Here is a 19,079-nt window from a genome sequence, read left to right as displayed (position 1 = left end):
CGTTATACGTTATAACGTAATAGTATATAAAGTTATACGTTATACGGTAATACTACATAACGTTTTACGTTATAACGTAATAGTATATAACGATATACGTTAGTACGTAATAGTATATAACGTTATACTTTATAACGTAATAGTATATAACTTTATACATTAGTACGTAATAGTATATAACGTTATACGTTAGTACGTAATAGTACATAACGTTATACATTAGAACGTATTAGCTTATAACGTTACACGACAGTACGTAATAGTATATAACGTTATACGTCAGAAGGTAATACTACATAACGTTATACGTTATAACGTAATAGTATATAACGTTATACGTTAGTACGTAATAGTATATAGAGTTATACGTTATTACGTAATAGTATACAGCGTTATACGTTAGTACCTATTAGTATATAAGTTATACGTTATAACGTAATAGTATATAACTGTATACGTTATAAGGTAATACTACATAACTTTATACGATATAACGTAATAGTATATAACGTTATACTTTATAACGTAATAGTATATAACTTTATACATTAGTACGTAATAGTATATAACGTTATACGTTAGTACGTAATAGTACATAACGTTATACATTAGAACGTATTAGCTTATAACGTTACACGACAGTACGTAATAGTATATAACGTTATACGTCAGAAGGTAATACTACATAACGTTATGCGTCATAAGGTAATACTACATAACGTTTTACGTTATAACGTAATACTACATAACGTTATGCGTTATAAGGTAATACTACATAACGTTTTACGTTATAACGTGATATTATATAACGTCATACGTTAGTACCTATTAGTATCTAACTTTATACGTTATAACGTAATAGTATATAACGTTATACGCTAATACTTAACAGTATATAACGTTACACGACAGTACGTAATAGTATATAACGTTATACGTCAGAAGCTAATATACATAACGTTATACGTCATAAGGTAATATACATAACGTTATGCGTCATAAGGTGATACTACATAACGTTATACGTTTTGAAGTAATACTACATAACGTTATACGTCATAATGTAATGCTATATAACGTTATATATTAGTACGTAATAGTATATAACGTTATACGTTATAAGGTAATACTACATAACGTTATACGTTATAACGTAATGGTATATAACGTTATACGTTATAACGTAACAGTATATAACGTTATATATTAGGACGTAATAGTATATAACGTTATATGTTCGTTCGTTATAGTATGTAACGTTATACATTAGAACGTATTATTATATAACGTTACACGGCAGTGCGTAATAGTATATAACGTTATACTTTATAACGTAATAGTATATAACGTTATACGTCAGAAAGTAATATACATAACGTTATACGTCATAACGTGATACTACATAACGTTTTACGTTATAACGTAATAGTATATAACGTTATATATTAGTACGTAATATTATATAACGTTATATGCTCGTACGTAATAGTATATAATGTTATAAATTAGTACGTAATGGTATATAACGTTATACGTTATTAGGTAGCAGTGTATAACGTTATACGTTAGTACGTAATAGTACATAACGTTATACATTCGAACGTTTTAGTATATAACGTTACACGACAGTACGTAATAGTATATAACGTTATACGTTAGTACGTATTATAATATAACGTTATACGTTAGTACGTAATAGTATATAACATTATACGTTAGTACCTATTAGTATATAACTTTATACGTTATAACGTAATAGTATATAACTGTATACGTTGTAAGGTAATACTACATAACGTTATTCGATATAACGTAATAGTATATAACGTTATACGTCAGAAGGTAATACTACATAAAGTTATGCGTTATAAGGTAATACAACATCACCTTTTACGACATAACGTAATAGTATATAACGTTATACGTCGAAAGGTAATACTACTTAACATTATACGTCATGAGGTAATACTATATAACGTTATACGTTATACGGTAATACTACACAACGTTTTACGTTATAACGTAATAGTATATAACGTTATACGTTAGTACGTAATAGTATATAACGTTATACGTTATTACGTAATAGTATACAGCGTTATACGTTAGTACCTATTAGTATCTAACTTTATACGTTATAAGGTAATACTATATAACGGTGTACGTTATAAGGTAATACTACATAAAGTTATACGTTAGTACGTAATAGTATATAGAGTTATACGTTATTACGTAATAGTATACAGCGTTATACATTAGTACCTACTAGTATATAACTTTATACGTTATAATGTAATACTTCATAACGTTATACGTTATAACGTAATAGTATATAACGTTATGCGTTATACGGTAATACTACATGACGTTTTACGTTATAACGTAATAGTATATAACGTTATATATTAGGACGTATTAGTATATAACGTTGTATGTTCGTATGTAATAGTATATAACGTTATACGTTATAACGTAATAGTATATAACGTTATACGTTATACGGTAATACTACACAACGTTTTAAATTATAACGTAATAGTATATAACGTTATACGTCGAAAGGTAATACTACTTAACATTATGCGTCATGAGGTAATACTATATAACGTTATACGTTATACGGTAATACTTCATAACGTTATACGTTATAACGTAATAGTATATAACGTAATACGTTAGTACGTAATAGTATATAACGTTATACGTTATTACGTAATAGTATACAGCGTTATACGTTAGTACCTATTAGTATATAACTTTATACGTTATAAGGTAATACTACATAACGTTATACGTTAGTACGTAATAGTATATAACGTTATACGTCAGAAGGTAATACTACATAACGTTATGCGTTATAAGGTATTTCTACATATCGTTTTACGTTATTACGTAACAGTGTATAACGTTATACGTTAGTACGTAATAGTACATAACGTTATACATTAGAATGTATTAGCATATAACGTTACACGACAGTACGTAATAGTATATAACGTTATACGTCAGAAGGTAATACTACATAACGTTATACGTCATAACGTGATACTACATAACGTTTTACGTTATAACGTAATAGTATATAACATTATATATTAGTACGTAATAGTATATAACGTTATATGTTCGTACGTAAGAGTATATAACGTTATACATTAGTACGTAATAGTATATAACGTTATATGTTCGTCCGTAATAGTATATAACGTTATATGTTACTACGTAATAGTATATAACTTTATACATTAGTACGTAATAGTATATAACGTTATACGTTAGTACGATATAGTACATAACGTTATACATTAGAACGTATTAGCTTACAACGTTACACGACAGTACGTAATAGTATATAACGTTATACGTCAGAAGGTAATACTACATAAAGTTATGCGTTATAAGGTAATACAACATCACCTTTTACGACATAACGTAATAGTATATAACGTTATACGTCGAAAGGTAATACTACTTAACATTATACGTCATGAGGTAATACTATATAACGTTATACGTTATACGGTAATACTACACAACGTTTTACGTTATAACGTAATAGTATATAACGTTATACGTTAGTACGTAATAGTATATAACGTTATACGTTATTACGTAATAGTATACAGCGTTATACGTTAGTACCTATTAGTATCTAACTTTATACGTTATAAGGTAATACTATATAACGGTGTACGTTATAAGGTAATACTACATAAAGTTATACGTTAGTACGTAATAGTATATAGAGTTATACGTTATTACGTAATAGTATACAGCGTTATACATTAGTACCTACTAGTATATAACTTTATACGTTATAATGTAATACTTCATAACGTTATACGTTATAACGTAATAGTATATAACGTTATGCGTTATACGGTAATACTACATGACGTTTTACGTTATAACGTAATAGTATATAACGTTATATATTAGGACGTATTAGTATATAACGTTGTATGTTCGTATGTAATAGTATATAACGTTATACGTTATAACGTAATAGTATATAACGTTATACGTTATACGGTAATACTACACAACGTTTTAAATTATAACGTAATAGTATATAACGTTATACGTCGAAAGGTAATACTACTTAACATTATGCGTCATGAGGTAATACTATATAACGTTATACGTTATACGGTAATACTTCATAACGTTATACGTTATAACGTAATAGTATATAACGTAATACGTTAGTACGTAATAGTATATAACGTTATACGTTATTACGTAATAGTATACAGCGTTATACGTTAGTACCTATTAGTATATAACTTTATACGTTATAAGGTAATACTACATAACGTTATACGTTAGTACGTAATAGTATATAACGTTATACGTCGAAAGGTAATACTACATAACGTTATGCGTTATAAGGTATTTCTACATATCGTTTTACGTTATTACGTAACAGTGTATAACGTTATACGTTAGTACGTAATAGTACATAACGTTATACATTAGAATGTATTAGCATATAACGTTACACGACAGTACGTAATAGTATATAACGTTATACGTCAGAAGGTAATACTACATAACGTTATACGTCATAACGTGATACTACATAACGTTTTACGTTATAACGTAATAGTATATAACATTATATATTAGTACGTAATAGTATATAACGTTATATGTTCGTACGTAAGAGTATATAACGTTATACATTAGTACGTAATAGTATATAACGTTATATGTTCGTCCGTAATAGTATATAACGTTATATGTTACTACGTAATAGTATATAACTTTATACATTAGTACGTAATAGTATATAACGTTATACGTTAGTACGATATAGTACATAACGTTATACATTAGAACGTATTAGCTTACAACGTTACACGACAGTACGTAATAGTATATAACGTTATACGTCAGAAGGTAATACTACAGAACGTTATACGTTATAACGTAATAGTATATAACTGTATACGTTATACGGTAATACTACATAAGGTTATACGCTCAAACGTAATAGTATATAACGTTATACGTCAGAAGGTAATACTACATAACGTTATGTGTTATAAGGTAATTCTACATATCGTTTTACGTTATTACGTAACAGTGTATAACGTTATACGTTAGTACGTAATAGTACATAACGTTATACATTAGAATGTATTAGCATATAACGTTACACGACAGTACGTAATAGTATATAACGTTATACGTCAGAAGGTAATACTACATAACGTTATACGTTATAACGTAATAGTATATAACGTCATATATTAGTACGTAGTGGTATATAACGATATATGTTCGTACGTAATAGTATATAACGATATACATTAGTACGTAGTAGTATATAACGTTATACGTTCGTTTGTAATAGTATATAACGTTATAAGTTAGTACGTAAGATTATATATCGTTATACGTTATTCCTTAACAGTATATAACGTTATACGACAGTACGCAATAGTATATAACGTTATACTTTATAACGTAATAGTATATAACGTTATACTTTATAACGTAATAGTATATAACGTTATACTTTATAACGTAATAGTATATAACGTTATACTTTATAACGTAATAGTATATAACGTTATACTTTATAACGTAATAGTATATAACGTTATACTTTATAACGTAATAGTATATAACGTTATACTTTATAACGTAATAGTATATAACGTTATACTTTATAACGTAATAGCATATAACGCTATACGTTCGTAAGTAATAGTATATAACGTTATATGTTAGTACGTAATAGTATATAACGTTATACGTTAGTACGTAATAGTATATAGAGTTACACGTTCGTAAGTAATACTGTATAACGTTATAAGTTAGTACGTAAGATTATATAGTGTTATACGTTATTCCTTAAAAGTATATAACGTTATACGACAGTACGTAATAGTATATAACGTTATACGTTAGTATCTATTAGTATCTAACTCTATATGTTATAACGTAATAGTATATAACTGTGTACGTTAGAAGGTAATACTACATAACGTTATACATTATAACGTAATAGTATATAACGTTATACGTCAGAAGGTATTACTACATAACGTTATGCGTTATAAGGTAATACTGCATAACGTTATACGTTATAACGTAATAGTATATAACTTCATAATTTAGTACGTAATAGTATATAACGTTATATGTTCGTACGTAATAGTATATAACGATATACATTAGTACGTGATAGTATATAACGTTATACGTTCGTAAGTAATAGTGTATAACGTTATAAGTTAGTACGTAAGATTATATAGTGTTATACGTTATTCCTTAAAAGTATATAACGTTATACGACAGTACGTAATAGTATATAACGTTATATATTAGTACGTAATAGTATATAACGTTATTCGTTCGTAGGTAGTAGTATATAACGTTATACATTAGCTCGTAATAGCATATAACGTTATACGTTCGTGCGTAATGGTATATAACGTTATACATTAGTACGTAATAGTATAAAACGTTATACGTTAGTACGTAATAGCATACAACGTTATACGTTAGTACGGAATAGTATATAACTTTATACGTTAGTACCTATTAGTATATAACTTTATACATTATAACGTAATAGTATATAACTGTATACGTTGTAAGGTAATACTACATAACGTTATACGATATAACGTAATAGTATATAACGTGTTACGTCAGAAGGTAATACTACATAACGTTATGTGTTATAAGGTAGTACTACATAACGTTATACTTTATAACGTAATAGCATATACCGTTATACGTTAGTACGTATTAGTATATAACGTTATACGTTAGTACCTATTAGTATTTAACTTTATACGTTATAACGTAATAGTATATAACTGTATACGTTATAAGGTAATACTACATAACGTTATTAGATATAACGTAATAGCATATAACGTTATACGTCAGAAGGTAATACTACATAACGTTATGCGTTATAAGGTAATACTACATAACGTTTTACGTTATAACGTAATAGTATATAACGTTATACGTTAGTACGTAATAGTATATAGAGTTATACGTTATTACGTAATAGTATACAGCGTTATACGTTAGTACCTATTAGTATTTAACTTTATACGTTATAACGTAATAGTATATAACTGTATACGTTATAAGGTAATACTACATAACTTTATACGATATAACGTAATAGTATATAACGTTATTCGTCAGAAGGTAATACTACATAACGTTATGCGTCATAAGGTAATACTACATAACGTTTTACGTTATAACGTAATACTACATAACGTTATGCGTTATAAGGTAATACTACATAACGTTTTACGTTATAACGTAATAGTATATAACGTTATACGTTAGTACGTATTATAATATAACGTTATGCGTTAGTACGTAATAGTATATAACATTATACGTTAGTACCTATTAGTATATAACTTTATACGTTATAACGTAATAGTATATAACTGTATACGTTGTAAGGTAATACTACATAACGTTATTCGATATAACGTAATAGTATATAACGTTATACGTCAGAAGGTAATACTACATAACGTTATGCGTTATAAGGTAATACAACATCACCTTTTACGACATAACGTAATAGTATATAACGTTATACGTCGAAAGGTAATACTACTTAACATTATACGTCATGAGGTAATACTATATAACGTTATACGTTATACGGTAATACTACACAACGTTTTACGTTATAACGTAATAGTATATAACGTAATACGTTAGTACGTAATAGTATATAACGTTATACGTTATTACGTAATAGTATAGAGCGTTATACGTTAGTACCTATTAGTATCTAACTTTATATGTTATAAGGTAATACTTCATAACGTTATACGTTATAACGTAATAGTATATAAAGTTATACGTTATACGGTAATACTACATAACGTTTTACGTTATAACGTAATAGTATATAACGATATACGTTAGTACGTAATAGTATATAACGTTATACTTTATAACGTAATAGTATATAACTTTATAAATTAGTACGTAATAGTATATAACGTTATACGTTAGTACGTAATAGTACATAACGTTATACATTAGAACGTATTAGCTTATAACGTTACACGACAGTACGTAATAGTATATAACGTTATACGTCAGAAGGTAATACTACATAACGTTATACGTTATAACGTAATAGTATATAACGTTATACGTTAGTACGTAATAGTATATAGAGTTATACGTTATTACGTAATAGTATACAGCGTTATACGTTAGTACCTATTAGTATATAAGTTATACGTTATAACGTAATAGTATATAACTGTATACGTTATAAGGTAATACTACATAACTTTATACGATATAACGTAATAGTATATAACGTTATACTTTATAACGTAATAGTATATAACTTTATACATTAGTACGTAATAGTATATAACGTTATACGTTAGTACGTAATAGTACATAACGTTATACATTAGAACGTATTAGCTTATAACGTTACACGACAGTACGTAATAGTATATAACGTTATTCGTCAGAAGGTAATACTACAGAACGTTATACGTTATAACGTAATAGTATATAACTGTATACGTTATACGGTAATACTACATAAGGTTATACGCTCAAACGTAATAGTATATAACGTTATACGTCAGAAGGTAATACTACATAACGTTATGTGTTATAAGGTAATTCTACATATCGTTTTACGTTATTACGTAACAGTGTATAACGTTATACGTTAGTACGTAATAGTACATAACGTTATACATTAGAATGTATTAGCATATAACGTTACACGACAGTACGTAATAGTATATAACGTTATACGTCAGGAGGTAATACTACATAACGTTATACGTTATAACGTAATAGTATATAACGTCATATATTAGTACGTAGTGGTATATAACGATATATGTTCGTACGTAATAGTATATAACGATATACATTAGTACGTAGTAGTATATAACGTTATACGTTCGTTTGTAATAGTATATAACGTTATAAGTTAGTACGTAAGATTATATATCGTTATACGTTATTCCTTAACAGTATATAACGTTATACGACAGTACGCAATAGTATATAACGTTATACTTTATAACGTAATAGTATATAACGTTATACTTTATAACGTAATAGTATATAACGTTATACTTTATAACGTAATAGTATATAACGTTATACTTTATAACGTAATAGTATATAACGTTATACTTTATAACGTAATAGTATATAACGTTATACTTTATAACGTAATAGTATATAACGTTATACTTTATAACGTAATAGTATATAACGTTATACTTTATAACGTAATAGCATATAACGCTATACGTTCGTAAGTAATAGTATATAACGTTATATGTTAGTACGTAATAGTATATAACGTTATACGTTAGTACGTAATAGTATATAGAGTTACACGTTCGTAAGTAATACTGTATAACGTTATAAGTTAGTACGTAAGATTATATAGTGTTATACGTTATTCCTTAAAAGTATATAACGTTATACGACAGTACGTAATAGTATATAACGTTATACGTTAGTATCTATTAGTATCTAACTCTATATGTTATAACGTAATAGTATATAACTGTGTACGTTAGAAGGTAATACTACATAACGTTATACATTATAACGTAATAGTATATAACGTTATACGTCAGAAGGTATTACTACATAACGTTATGCGTTATAAGGTAATACTGCATAACGTTATACGTTATAACGTAATAGTATATAACTTCATAATTTAGTACGTAATAGTATATAACGTTATATGTTCGTACGTAATAGTATATAACGATATACATTAGTACGTGATAGTATATAACGTTATACGTTCGTAAGTAATAGTGTATAACGTTATAAGTTAGTACGTAAGATTATATAGTGTTATACGTTATTCCTTAAAAGTATATAACGTTATACGACAGTACGTAATAGTATATAACGTTATATATTAGTACGTAATAGTATATAACGTTATTCGTTCGTAGGTAGTAGTATATAACGTTATACATTAGCTCGTAATAGCATATAACGTTATATGTTCGTGCGTAATGGTATATAACGTTATACATTAGTACGTAATAGTATAAAACGTTATACGTTAGTACGTAATAGCATACAACGTTATACGTTAGTACGGAATAGTATATAACTTTATACGTTAGTACCTATTAGTATATAACTTTATACGTTATAACGTAATAGTATATAACTGTATACGTTGTAAGGTAATACTACATAACGTTATACGATATAACGTAATAGTATATAACGTGTTACGTCAGAAGGTAATACTACATAACGTTATGTGTTATAAGGTAGTACTACATAACGTTATACTTTATAACGTAATAGCATATACCGTTATACGTTAGTACGTATTAGTATATAACGTTATACGTTAGTACCTATTAGTATTTAACTTTATACGTTATAACGTAATAGTATATAACTGTATACGTTATAAGGTAATACTACATAACGTTATTAGATATAACGTAATAGCATATAACGTTATACGTCAGAAGGTAATACTACATAACGTTATGCGTTATAAGGTAATACTACATAACGTTTTACGTTATAACGTAATAGTATATAACGTTATACGTTAGTACGTAATAGTATATAGAGTTATACGTTATTACGTAATAGTATACAGCGTTATACGTTAGTACCTATTAGTATTTAACTTTATACGTTATAACGTAATAGTATATAACTGTATACGTTATAAGGTAATACTACATAACTTTATACGATATAACGTAATAGTATATAACGTTATTCGTCAGAAGGTAATACTACATAACGTTATGCGTCATAAGGTAATACTACATAACGTTTTACGTTATAACGTAATACTACATAACGTTATGCGTTATAAGGTAATACTACATAACGTTTTACGTTATAACGTAATAGTATATAACGTTATACGTTAGTACGTATTATAATATAACGTTATGCGTTAGTACGTAATAGTATATAACATTATACGTTAGTACCTATTAGTATATAACTTTATACGTTATAACGTAATAGTATATAACTGTATACGTTGTAAGGTAATACTACATAACGTTATTCGATATAACGTAATAGTATATAACGTTATACGTCAGAAGGTAATACTACATAACGTTATGCGTTATAAGGTAATACAACATCACCTTTTACGACATAACGTAATAGTATATAACGTTATACGTCGAAAGGTAATACTACTTAACATTATACGTCATGAGGTAATACTATATAACGTTATACGTTATACGGTAATACTACACAACGTTTTACGTTATAACGTAATAGTATATAACGTAATACGTTAGTACGTAATAGTATATAACGTTATACGTTATTACGTAATAGTATAGAGCGTTATACGTTAGTACCTATTAGTATCTAACTTTGTATGTTATAAGGTAATACTTCATAACGTTATACGTTATAACGTAATAGTATATAAAGTTATACGTTATACGGTAATACTACATAACGTTTTACGTTATAACGTAATAGTATATAACGATATACGTTAGTACGTAATAGTATATAACGTTATACTTTATAACGTAATAGTATATAACTTTATAAATTAGTACGTAATAGTATATAACGTTATACGTTAGTACGTAATAGTACATAACGTTATACATTAGAACGTATTAGCTTATAACGTTACACGACAGTACGTAATAGTATATAACGTTATACGTCAGAAGGTAATACTACATAACGTTATACGTTATAACGTAATAGTATATAACGTTATACGTTAGTACGTAATAGTATATAGAGTTATACGTTATTACGTAATAGTATACAGCGTTATACGTTAGTACCTATTAGTATATAAGTTATACGTTATAACGTAATAGTATATAACTGTATACGTTATAAGGTAATACTACATAACTTTATACGATATAACGTAATAGTATATAACGTTATACTTTATAACGTAATAGTATATAACTTTATACATTAGTACGTAATAGTATATAACGTTATACGTTAGTACGTAATAGTACATAACGTTATACATTAGAACGTATTAGCTTATAACGTTACACGACAGTACGTAATAGTATATAACGTTATACGTCAGAAGGTAATACTACATAACGTTATGCGTCATAAGGTAATACTACATAACGTTTTACGTTATAACGTAATACTACATAACGTTATGCGTTATAAGGTAATACTACATAACGTTTTACGTTATAACGTGATATTATATAACGTCATACGTTAGTACCTATTAGTATCTAACTTTATACGTTATAACGTAATAGTATATAACGTTATACGCTAATACTTAACAGTATATAACGTTACACGACAGTACGTAATAGTATATAACGTTATACGTCAGAAGCTAATATACATAACGTTATACGTCATAAGGTAATATACATAACGTTATGCGTCATAAGGTGATACTACATAACGTTATACGTTTTGAAGTAATACTACATAACGTTATACGTCATAATGTAATGCTATATAACGTTATATATTAGTACGTAATAGTATATAACGTTATACGTTATAAAGTACTACTACATAACGTTATACGTTAGTAGCACGTAGTATATAACTTTATACGTTATAACGTAGTAGTATATAACGGTATACGTTATAAGGTAATACTACATAACGTTATACGTTATAACGTAATGGTATATAACGTTATACGTTATAACGTAACAGTATATAACGTTATATATTAGGACGTAATAGTATATAACGTTATATGTTCGTTCGTTATAGTATGTAACGTTATACATTAGAACGTATTATTATATAACGTTACACGGCAGTGCGTAATAGTATATAACGTTATACTTTATAACGTAATAGTATATAACGTTATACGTCAGAAAGTAATATACATAACGTTATACGTCATAACGTGATACTACATAACGTTTTACGTTATAACGTAATAGTATATAACGTTATATATTAGTACGTAATATTATATAACGTTATATGCTCGTACGTAATAGTATATAATGTTATAAATTAGTACGTAATGGTATATAACGTTATACGTTATTAGGTAGCAGTGTATAACGTTATACGTTAGTACGTAATAGTACATAACGTTATACATTCGAACGTTTTAGTATATAACGTTACACGACAGTACGTAATAGTATATAACGTTATACGTTAGTACGTATTATAATATAACGTTATACGTTAGTACGTAATAGTATATAACATTATACGTTAGTACCTATTAGTATATAACTTTATACGTTATAACGTAATAGTATATAACTGTATACGTTGTAAGGTAATACTACATAACGTTATTCGATATAACGTAATAGTATATAACGTTATACGTCAGAAGGTAATACTACATAAAGTTATGCGTTATAAGGTAATACAACATCACCTTTTACGACATAACGTAATAGTATATAACGTTATACGTCGAAAGGTAATACTACTTAACATTATACGTCATGAGGTAATACTATATAACGTTATACGTTATACGGTAATACTACACAACGTTTTACGTTATAACGTAATAGTATATAACGTTATACGTTAGTACGTAATAGTATATAACGTTATACGTTATTACGTAATAGTATACAGCGTTATACGTTAGTACCTATTAGTATCTAACTTTATACGTTATAAGGTAATACTATATAACGGTGTACGTTATAAGGTAATACTACATAAAGTTATACGTTAGTACGTAATAGTATATAGAGTTATACGTTATTACGTAATAGTATACAGCGTTATACATTAGTACCTACTAGTATATAACTTTATACGTTATAATGTAATACTTCATAACGTTATACGTTATAACGTAATAGTATATAACGTTATGCGTTATACGGTAATACTACATGACGTTTTACGTTATAACGTAATAGTATATAACGTTATATATTAGGACGTATTAGTATATAACGTTGTATGTTCGTATGTAATAGTATATAACGTTATACGTTATAACGTAATAGTATATAACGTTATACGTTATACGGTAATACTACACAACGTTTTAAATTATAACGTAATAGTATATAACGTTATACGTCGAAAGGTAATACTACTTAACATTATGCGTCATGAGGTAATACTATATAACGTTATACGTTATACGGTAATACTACACAACGTTTTATGTTATAACGTAATAGTATATAACGTTATACGTTAGTACGTAATAGTATATAACGTTATACGTTATTACGTAATAGTATAGAGCGTTATACGTTAGTACCTATTAGTATCTAACTTTATACGTTATAAGGTAATACTACATAACGTTATACGTTAGTACGTAATAGTATATAACGTTATACGTCGAAAGGTAATACTTCATAACGTTATACGTTATAACGTAATAGTATATAACGTAATACGTTAGTACGTAATAGTATATAACGTTATACGTTATTACGTAATAGTATACAGCGTTATGCGTTAGTACCTATTAGTATATAACTTTATACGTTATAAGGTAATACTACATAACGTTATACGTTAGTACGTAATAGTATATAACGTTATACGTCAGAAGGTAATACTACATAACGTTATACGTTATAACGTAATAGTATATAACTGTGTACGTTATTCGGTAATACTACATAACGTTATACGCTCAAACGTAATAGTATATAACGTTATACGTCAGAAGGTAATACTACATAACGTTATGTGTTATAAGGTAATTCTACATATCGTTTTACGTTATTACGTAACAGTGTATAACGTTATACGTTAGTACGTAATAGTACATAACGTTATACATTAGAATGTATTAGCATATAACGTTACACGACAGTACGTAATAGTATATAACGTTATACGTCAGAAGGTAATACTACATAACGTTATACGTTATAACGTAATAGTATATAACGTCATATATTAGTACGTAATGGTATATAACGATATATGTTCGTACGTAATAGTATATAACGATATACATTAGTACATAGTAGTATATAACGTTATACGTTCGTTTGTAATAGTATATAACGTTATAAGTTAGTACGTAAGATTATATATCGTTATACGTTATTCCTTAACAGTATATAACGTTATACGACAGTACGCAATAGTATATAACGTTATACTTTATAACGTAATAGTATATAACGTTATACTTTATAACGTAATAGTATATAACGTTATACTTTATAACGTAATAGTATATAACGTTATACTTTATAACGTAATAGTATATAACGTTATACTTTATAACGTAATAGTATATAACGTTATACGTTCGTACGTAATAGTATATAACGTTATACATTAGTACGTAATAGCATATAACGTTATACGTTCGTGCGTAATGGTATATAACGTTATACATTAGTACGTAATAGTATAAAACGTTATACGTTAGTACGTAATAGCATACAACGTTATACGTTAGTACGGAATAGTATATAACTTTATACGTTAGTACCTATTAGTATATAACTTTATACGTTTGTTTGTTCATCCAGTCGCGGGGAGACGAGTCTCCGTTAGGAGCGTCAACGGGAGTCGTAAATTCCCGTTACGATCTGATGATCGACACCACGAGCAGGGCGATCCCCTGATTTCAGTTACGACAATAGGGGTGGTTAATTGAAATAACTGTAGTCTCCAGTTATCTGTTTTTATTTATTTCGCCACTTTTCACAACACTTGGAACGTATGTATAAATATGTTATAATGGATATCGGTTAATGTGATGAATCCCGATATCGTGTGAAACTATTAGACTAGCTTGCCGAATGAATGCAAGAACCGTCCGACGTATGTTGACGCGAAGAATCGAATGTCTCGTTCGCGTGAATTGAAGTTACTACTTAGTGCCTCGATGGCTAGAATTATACTTGAATGACTTGCCGAATGTTAGATTGCGAATTTGCGATACTTCTCAATGAGTTCGTTGGACCGAGCGATCGTGGTAGACGTGTTGATTGACTTGACGACGGAGATGAACTGACTTGATCGTGACGATGCTGTGTCGGAGGTGAGCTAAGGAAGGGTGTGTCTAACGCACGGAGTCATCCGATTTGTTGATGACAGTTTTTGGTTGGAGAAGTGAGGGCAATAGAAATTGTTTCTATTGGTTAGTAAGACTATCGATGGACTAGGAAGGGTATTAGCCACCCTCGATGGAAAGTTGGGAGTAGGAGGCATCGCACGTGTGAACACTTAGCGTTCACGTGTTTTCCAGATGCTAACCAGAAACCTTGGAAAACGCTTTCGCGGAAAAGTCCTTGTTTGCAATGAAAGACTTTCGCCAGATTTTTCTGTGATTTATAGTCGGGCTGCGAGTATTTTCAAGAGTACGCGATAAGGATGTGCGGACATCTGGCTGCCATCCGTCCGCGATGTGAGGTCCGGCCCAGGTAGAGAGTCGGGCGACGTAACAACGTTATAACGTAATAGTATATAACTGTATACGTTGTAAGGTAATACTACATAACGTTATACGATATAACGTAATAGTATATAACGTGTTACGTCAGAAGGTAATACTACATAACGTTATGCGTTATAAGGTAGTACTACATAACGTTATACTTTATAACGTAATAGCATATACCGTTATACGTTAGTACGTATTAGTATATAACGTTATACGTTAGTACCTATTAGTATTTAACTTTATACGTTATAACGTAATAGTATATAACTGTATACGTTATAAGGTAATACTACATAACGTTATTAGATATAACGTAATAGCATATAACGTTATACGTCAGAAGGTAATACTACATAACGTTATGCGTTATAAGGTAATACTACATAACGTTTTACGTTATAACGTAATAGTATATAACGTTATACGTTAGTACGTAATAGTATATAGAGTTATACGTTATTACGTAATAGTATACAGCGTTATACGTTAGTACCTATTAGTATTTAACTTTATACGTTATACCGTAATAGTATATAACTGTATACGTTATAAGGTAATACTACATAACGTATTACGTTATAACGTGATATTATATAACGTTATACGTTAGTACCTATTAGTATCTAACTTTATACGTTATAACGTGTTAGTATATAACGTTATACGTTAATACTTAACAGTATATAACGTTACACGACAGTACGTAATAGTATATAACGTTATACGTCAGAAGCTAATATACATAACGTTATACGTCATAAGGTAATATGCATAACGTTATGCGTCATAAGGTGATACTACATAACGTTATACGTTTTGAAGTAATACTACATAACGTTATACGTCATAATGTAATGCTATATAACGTTATACGTTATACGGTAATACTACATAACGTTATATATTAGTACGTAATAGTATATAACGTTATACGTTATAAAGTACTACTACATAACGTTATACGTTAGTAGCTCGTAGTATATAACTTTATACGTTATAACGTAGTAGTATATAACGGTATACGTTATAAGGTAATACTACATAACGTTATACGTTATAACGTAATGGTATATAACGTTATACGTTATAACGTAATAGTATATAACGTTATACGTTATACGGTAATACTACATAACGTTTTACGTTATAACGTAATAGTATATAAAGTTATATATTAGGACGTAATAGTATATAACATTATATGTTCGTACGTTATAGTATGTAACGTTATACATTAGAACGTATTATTAAATAACGTTACACGGCAGTACGTAATAGTATATAACGTTATACTTTATAACGTAATAGTATATAACGTTATACGTCAGAAAGTAATATACATAACGTTATACGTCATAACGTGATACTACATAACGTTTTACGTTATAACGTAATAGTATATAACGTTATATATTAGTACGTAATATTATATAACGTTATATACTCGTACGTAATAGTATATAATATAGTATAAACTTAACATTATACGTCATGAGGTAATACTATATAACGTTATACGTTTTACGGTAATACTACACAACGTTTTACGTTATAACGTAATAGTAAATAACGTTATACGTTAGTACGTAATAGTATATAACGTTATACTTTATAACGTAATAGTATATAACGTTATACGTCAGAAAGTAATATACATAACGTTATACGTCATAACGTGATACTACATAACGTTTTACGTTATAACGTAATATTATATAACGTTATATATTAGGACGTATTAGTATATAACGTTGTATGTTCGTATGTAATAGTATATAACGTTATACGTTATAACGTAATAGTATATAACGTTATACGTTATACGGTAATACTACATAACGTTTCACGTTATAACGTAATAGTATATAACGTTAAATATTAGGACGTAATAGTATATAACGTTATATGTTCGTACGTAATAGTATATAACGTTATACATTAGTACGTAATAGTATATAACGTTATACGTTATAAAGTACTACTACATAACGTTATACGTTAGTAGCTCGTAGTATATAACTTTATACGTTATAACGTAGTAGTATATAACGGTATACGTTATAAGGTAATACTGCATAACGTTATACGTTATAACGTAATGGTATATAACGTTATACGTTATAACGTAATAGTATATAACGTTATACGTTATACGGTAATACTACATAACGTTTTACGTTATAACGTAATAGTATATAACGTTATATATTAGGACGTAATAGTATATAACGTTATATGTTCGTACGTTATAGTATGTAACGTTATACATTAGAACGTATTATTATAAAACGTTACACGTCAGAAAGTAATATACATAACGTTATACGTCATAACGTGATACTACATAACGTTTTACGTTATAACGTAATAGTATATAACGTTATATATTAGTACGTAATATTATATAACGTTATATGCTCGTACGTAATAGTATATAATGTTATACATTAGTACGTAATGGTATATAACGTTATACGTTATTAGGTAACAGTGTATAACGTTATACGTTAGTACGTAATAGTACATAACGTTATACATTCGAACGTTTTAGTATATAACGTTACACGACAGTACGTAATAGTATATAACGTTATACGTTAGTACGTAATGGTATTTAACGTTATACGACAGTACGTAATAGTATATAACGTTATACGACACAAGG

The sequence above is a fragment of the Bombus pascuorum genome, chromosome 3 (genome assembly GCF_905332965.1).
Source record: "Bombus pascuorum chromosome 3, iyBomPasc1.1, whole genome shotgun sequence".
Taxonomy (NCBI): domain Eukaryota; kingdom Metazoa; phylum Arthropoda; class Insecta; order Hymenoptera; family Apidae; genus Bombus; species Bombus pascuorum.
This window is presented reverse-complemented; position numbering follows the sequence as displayed.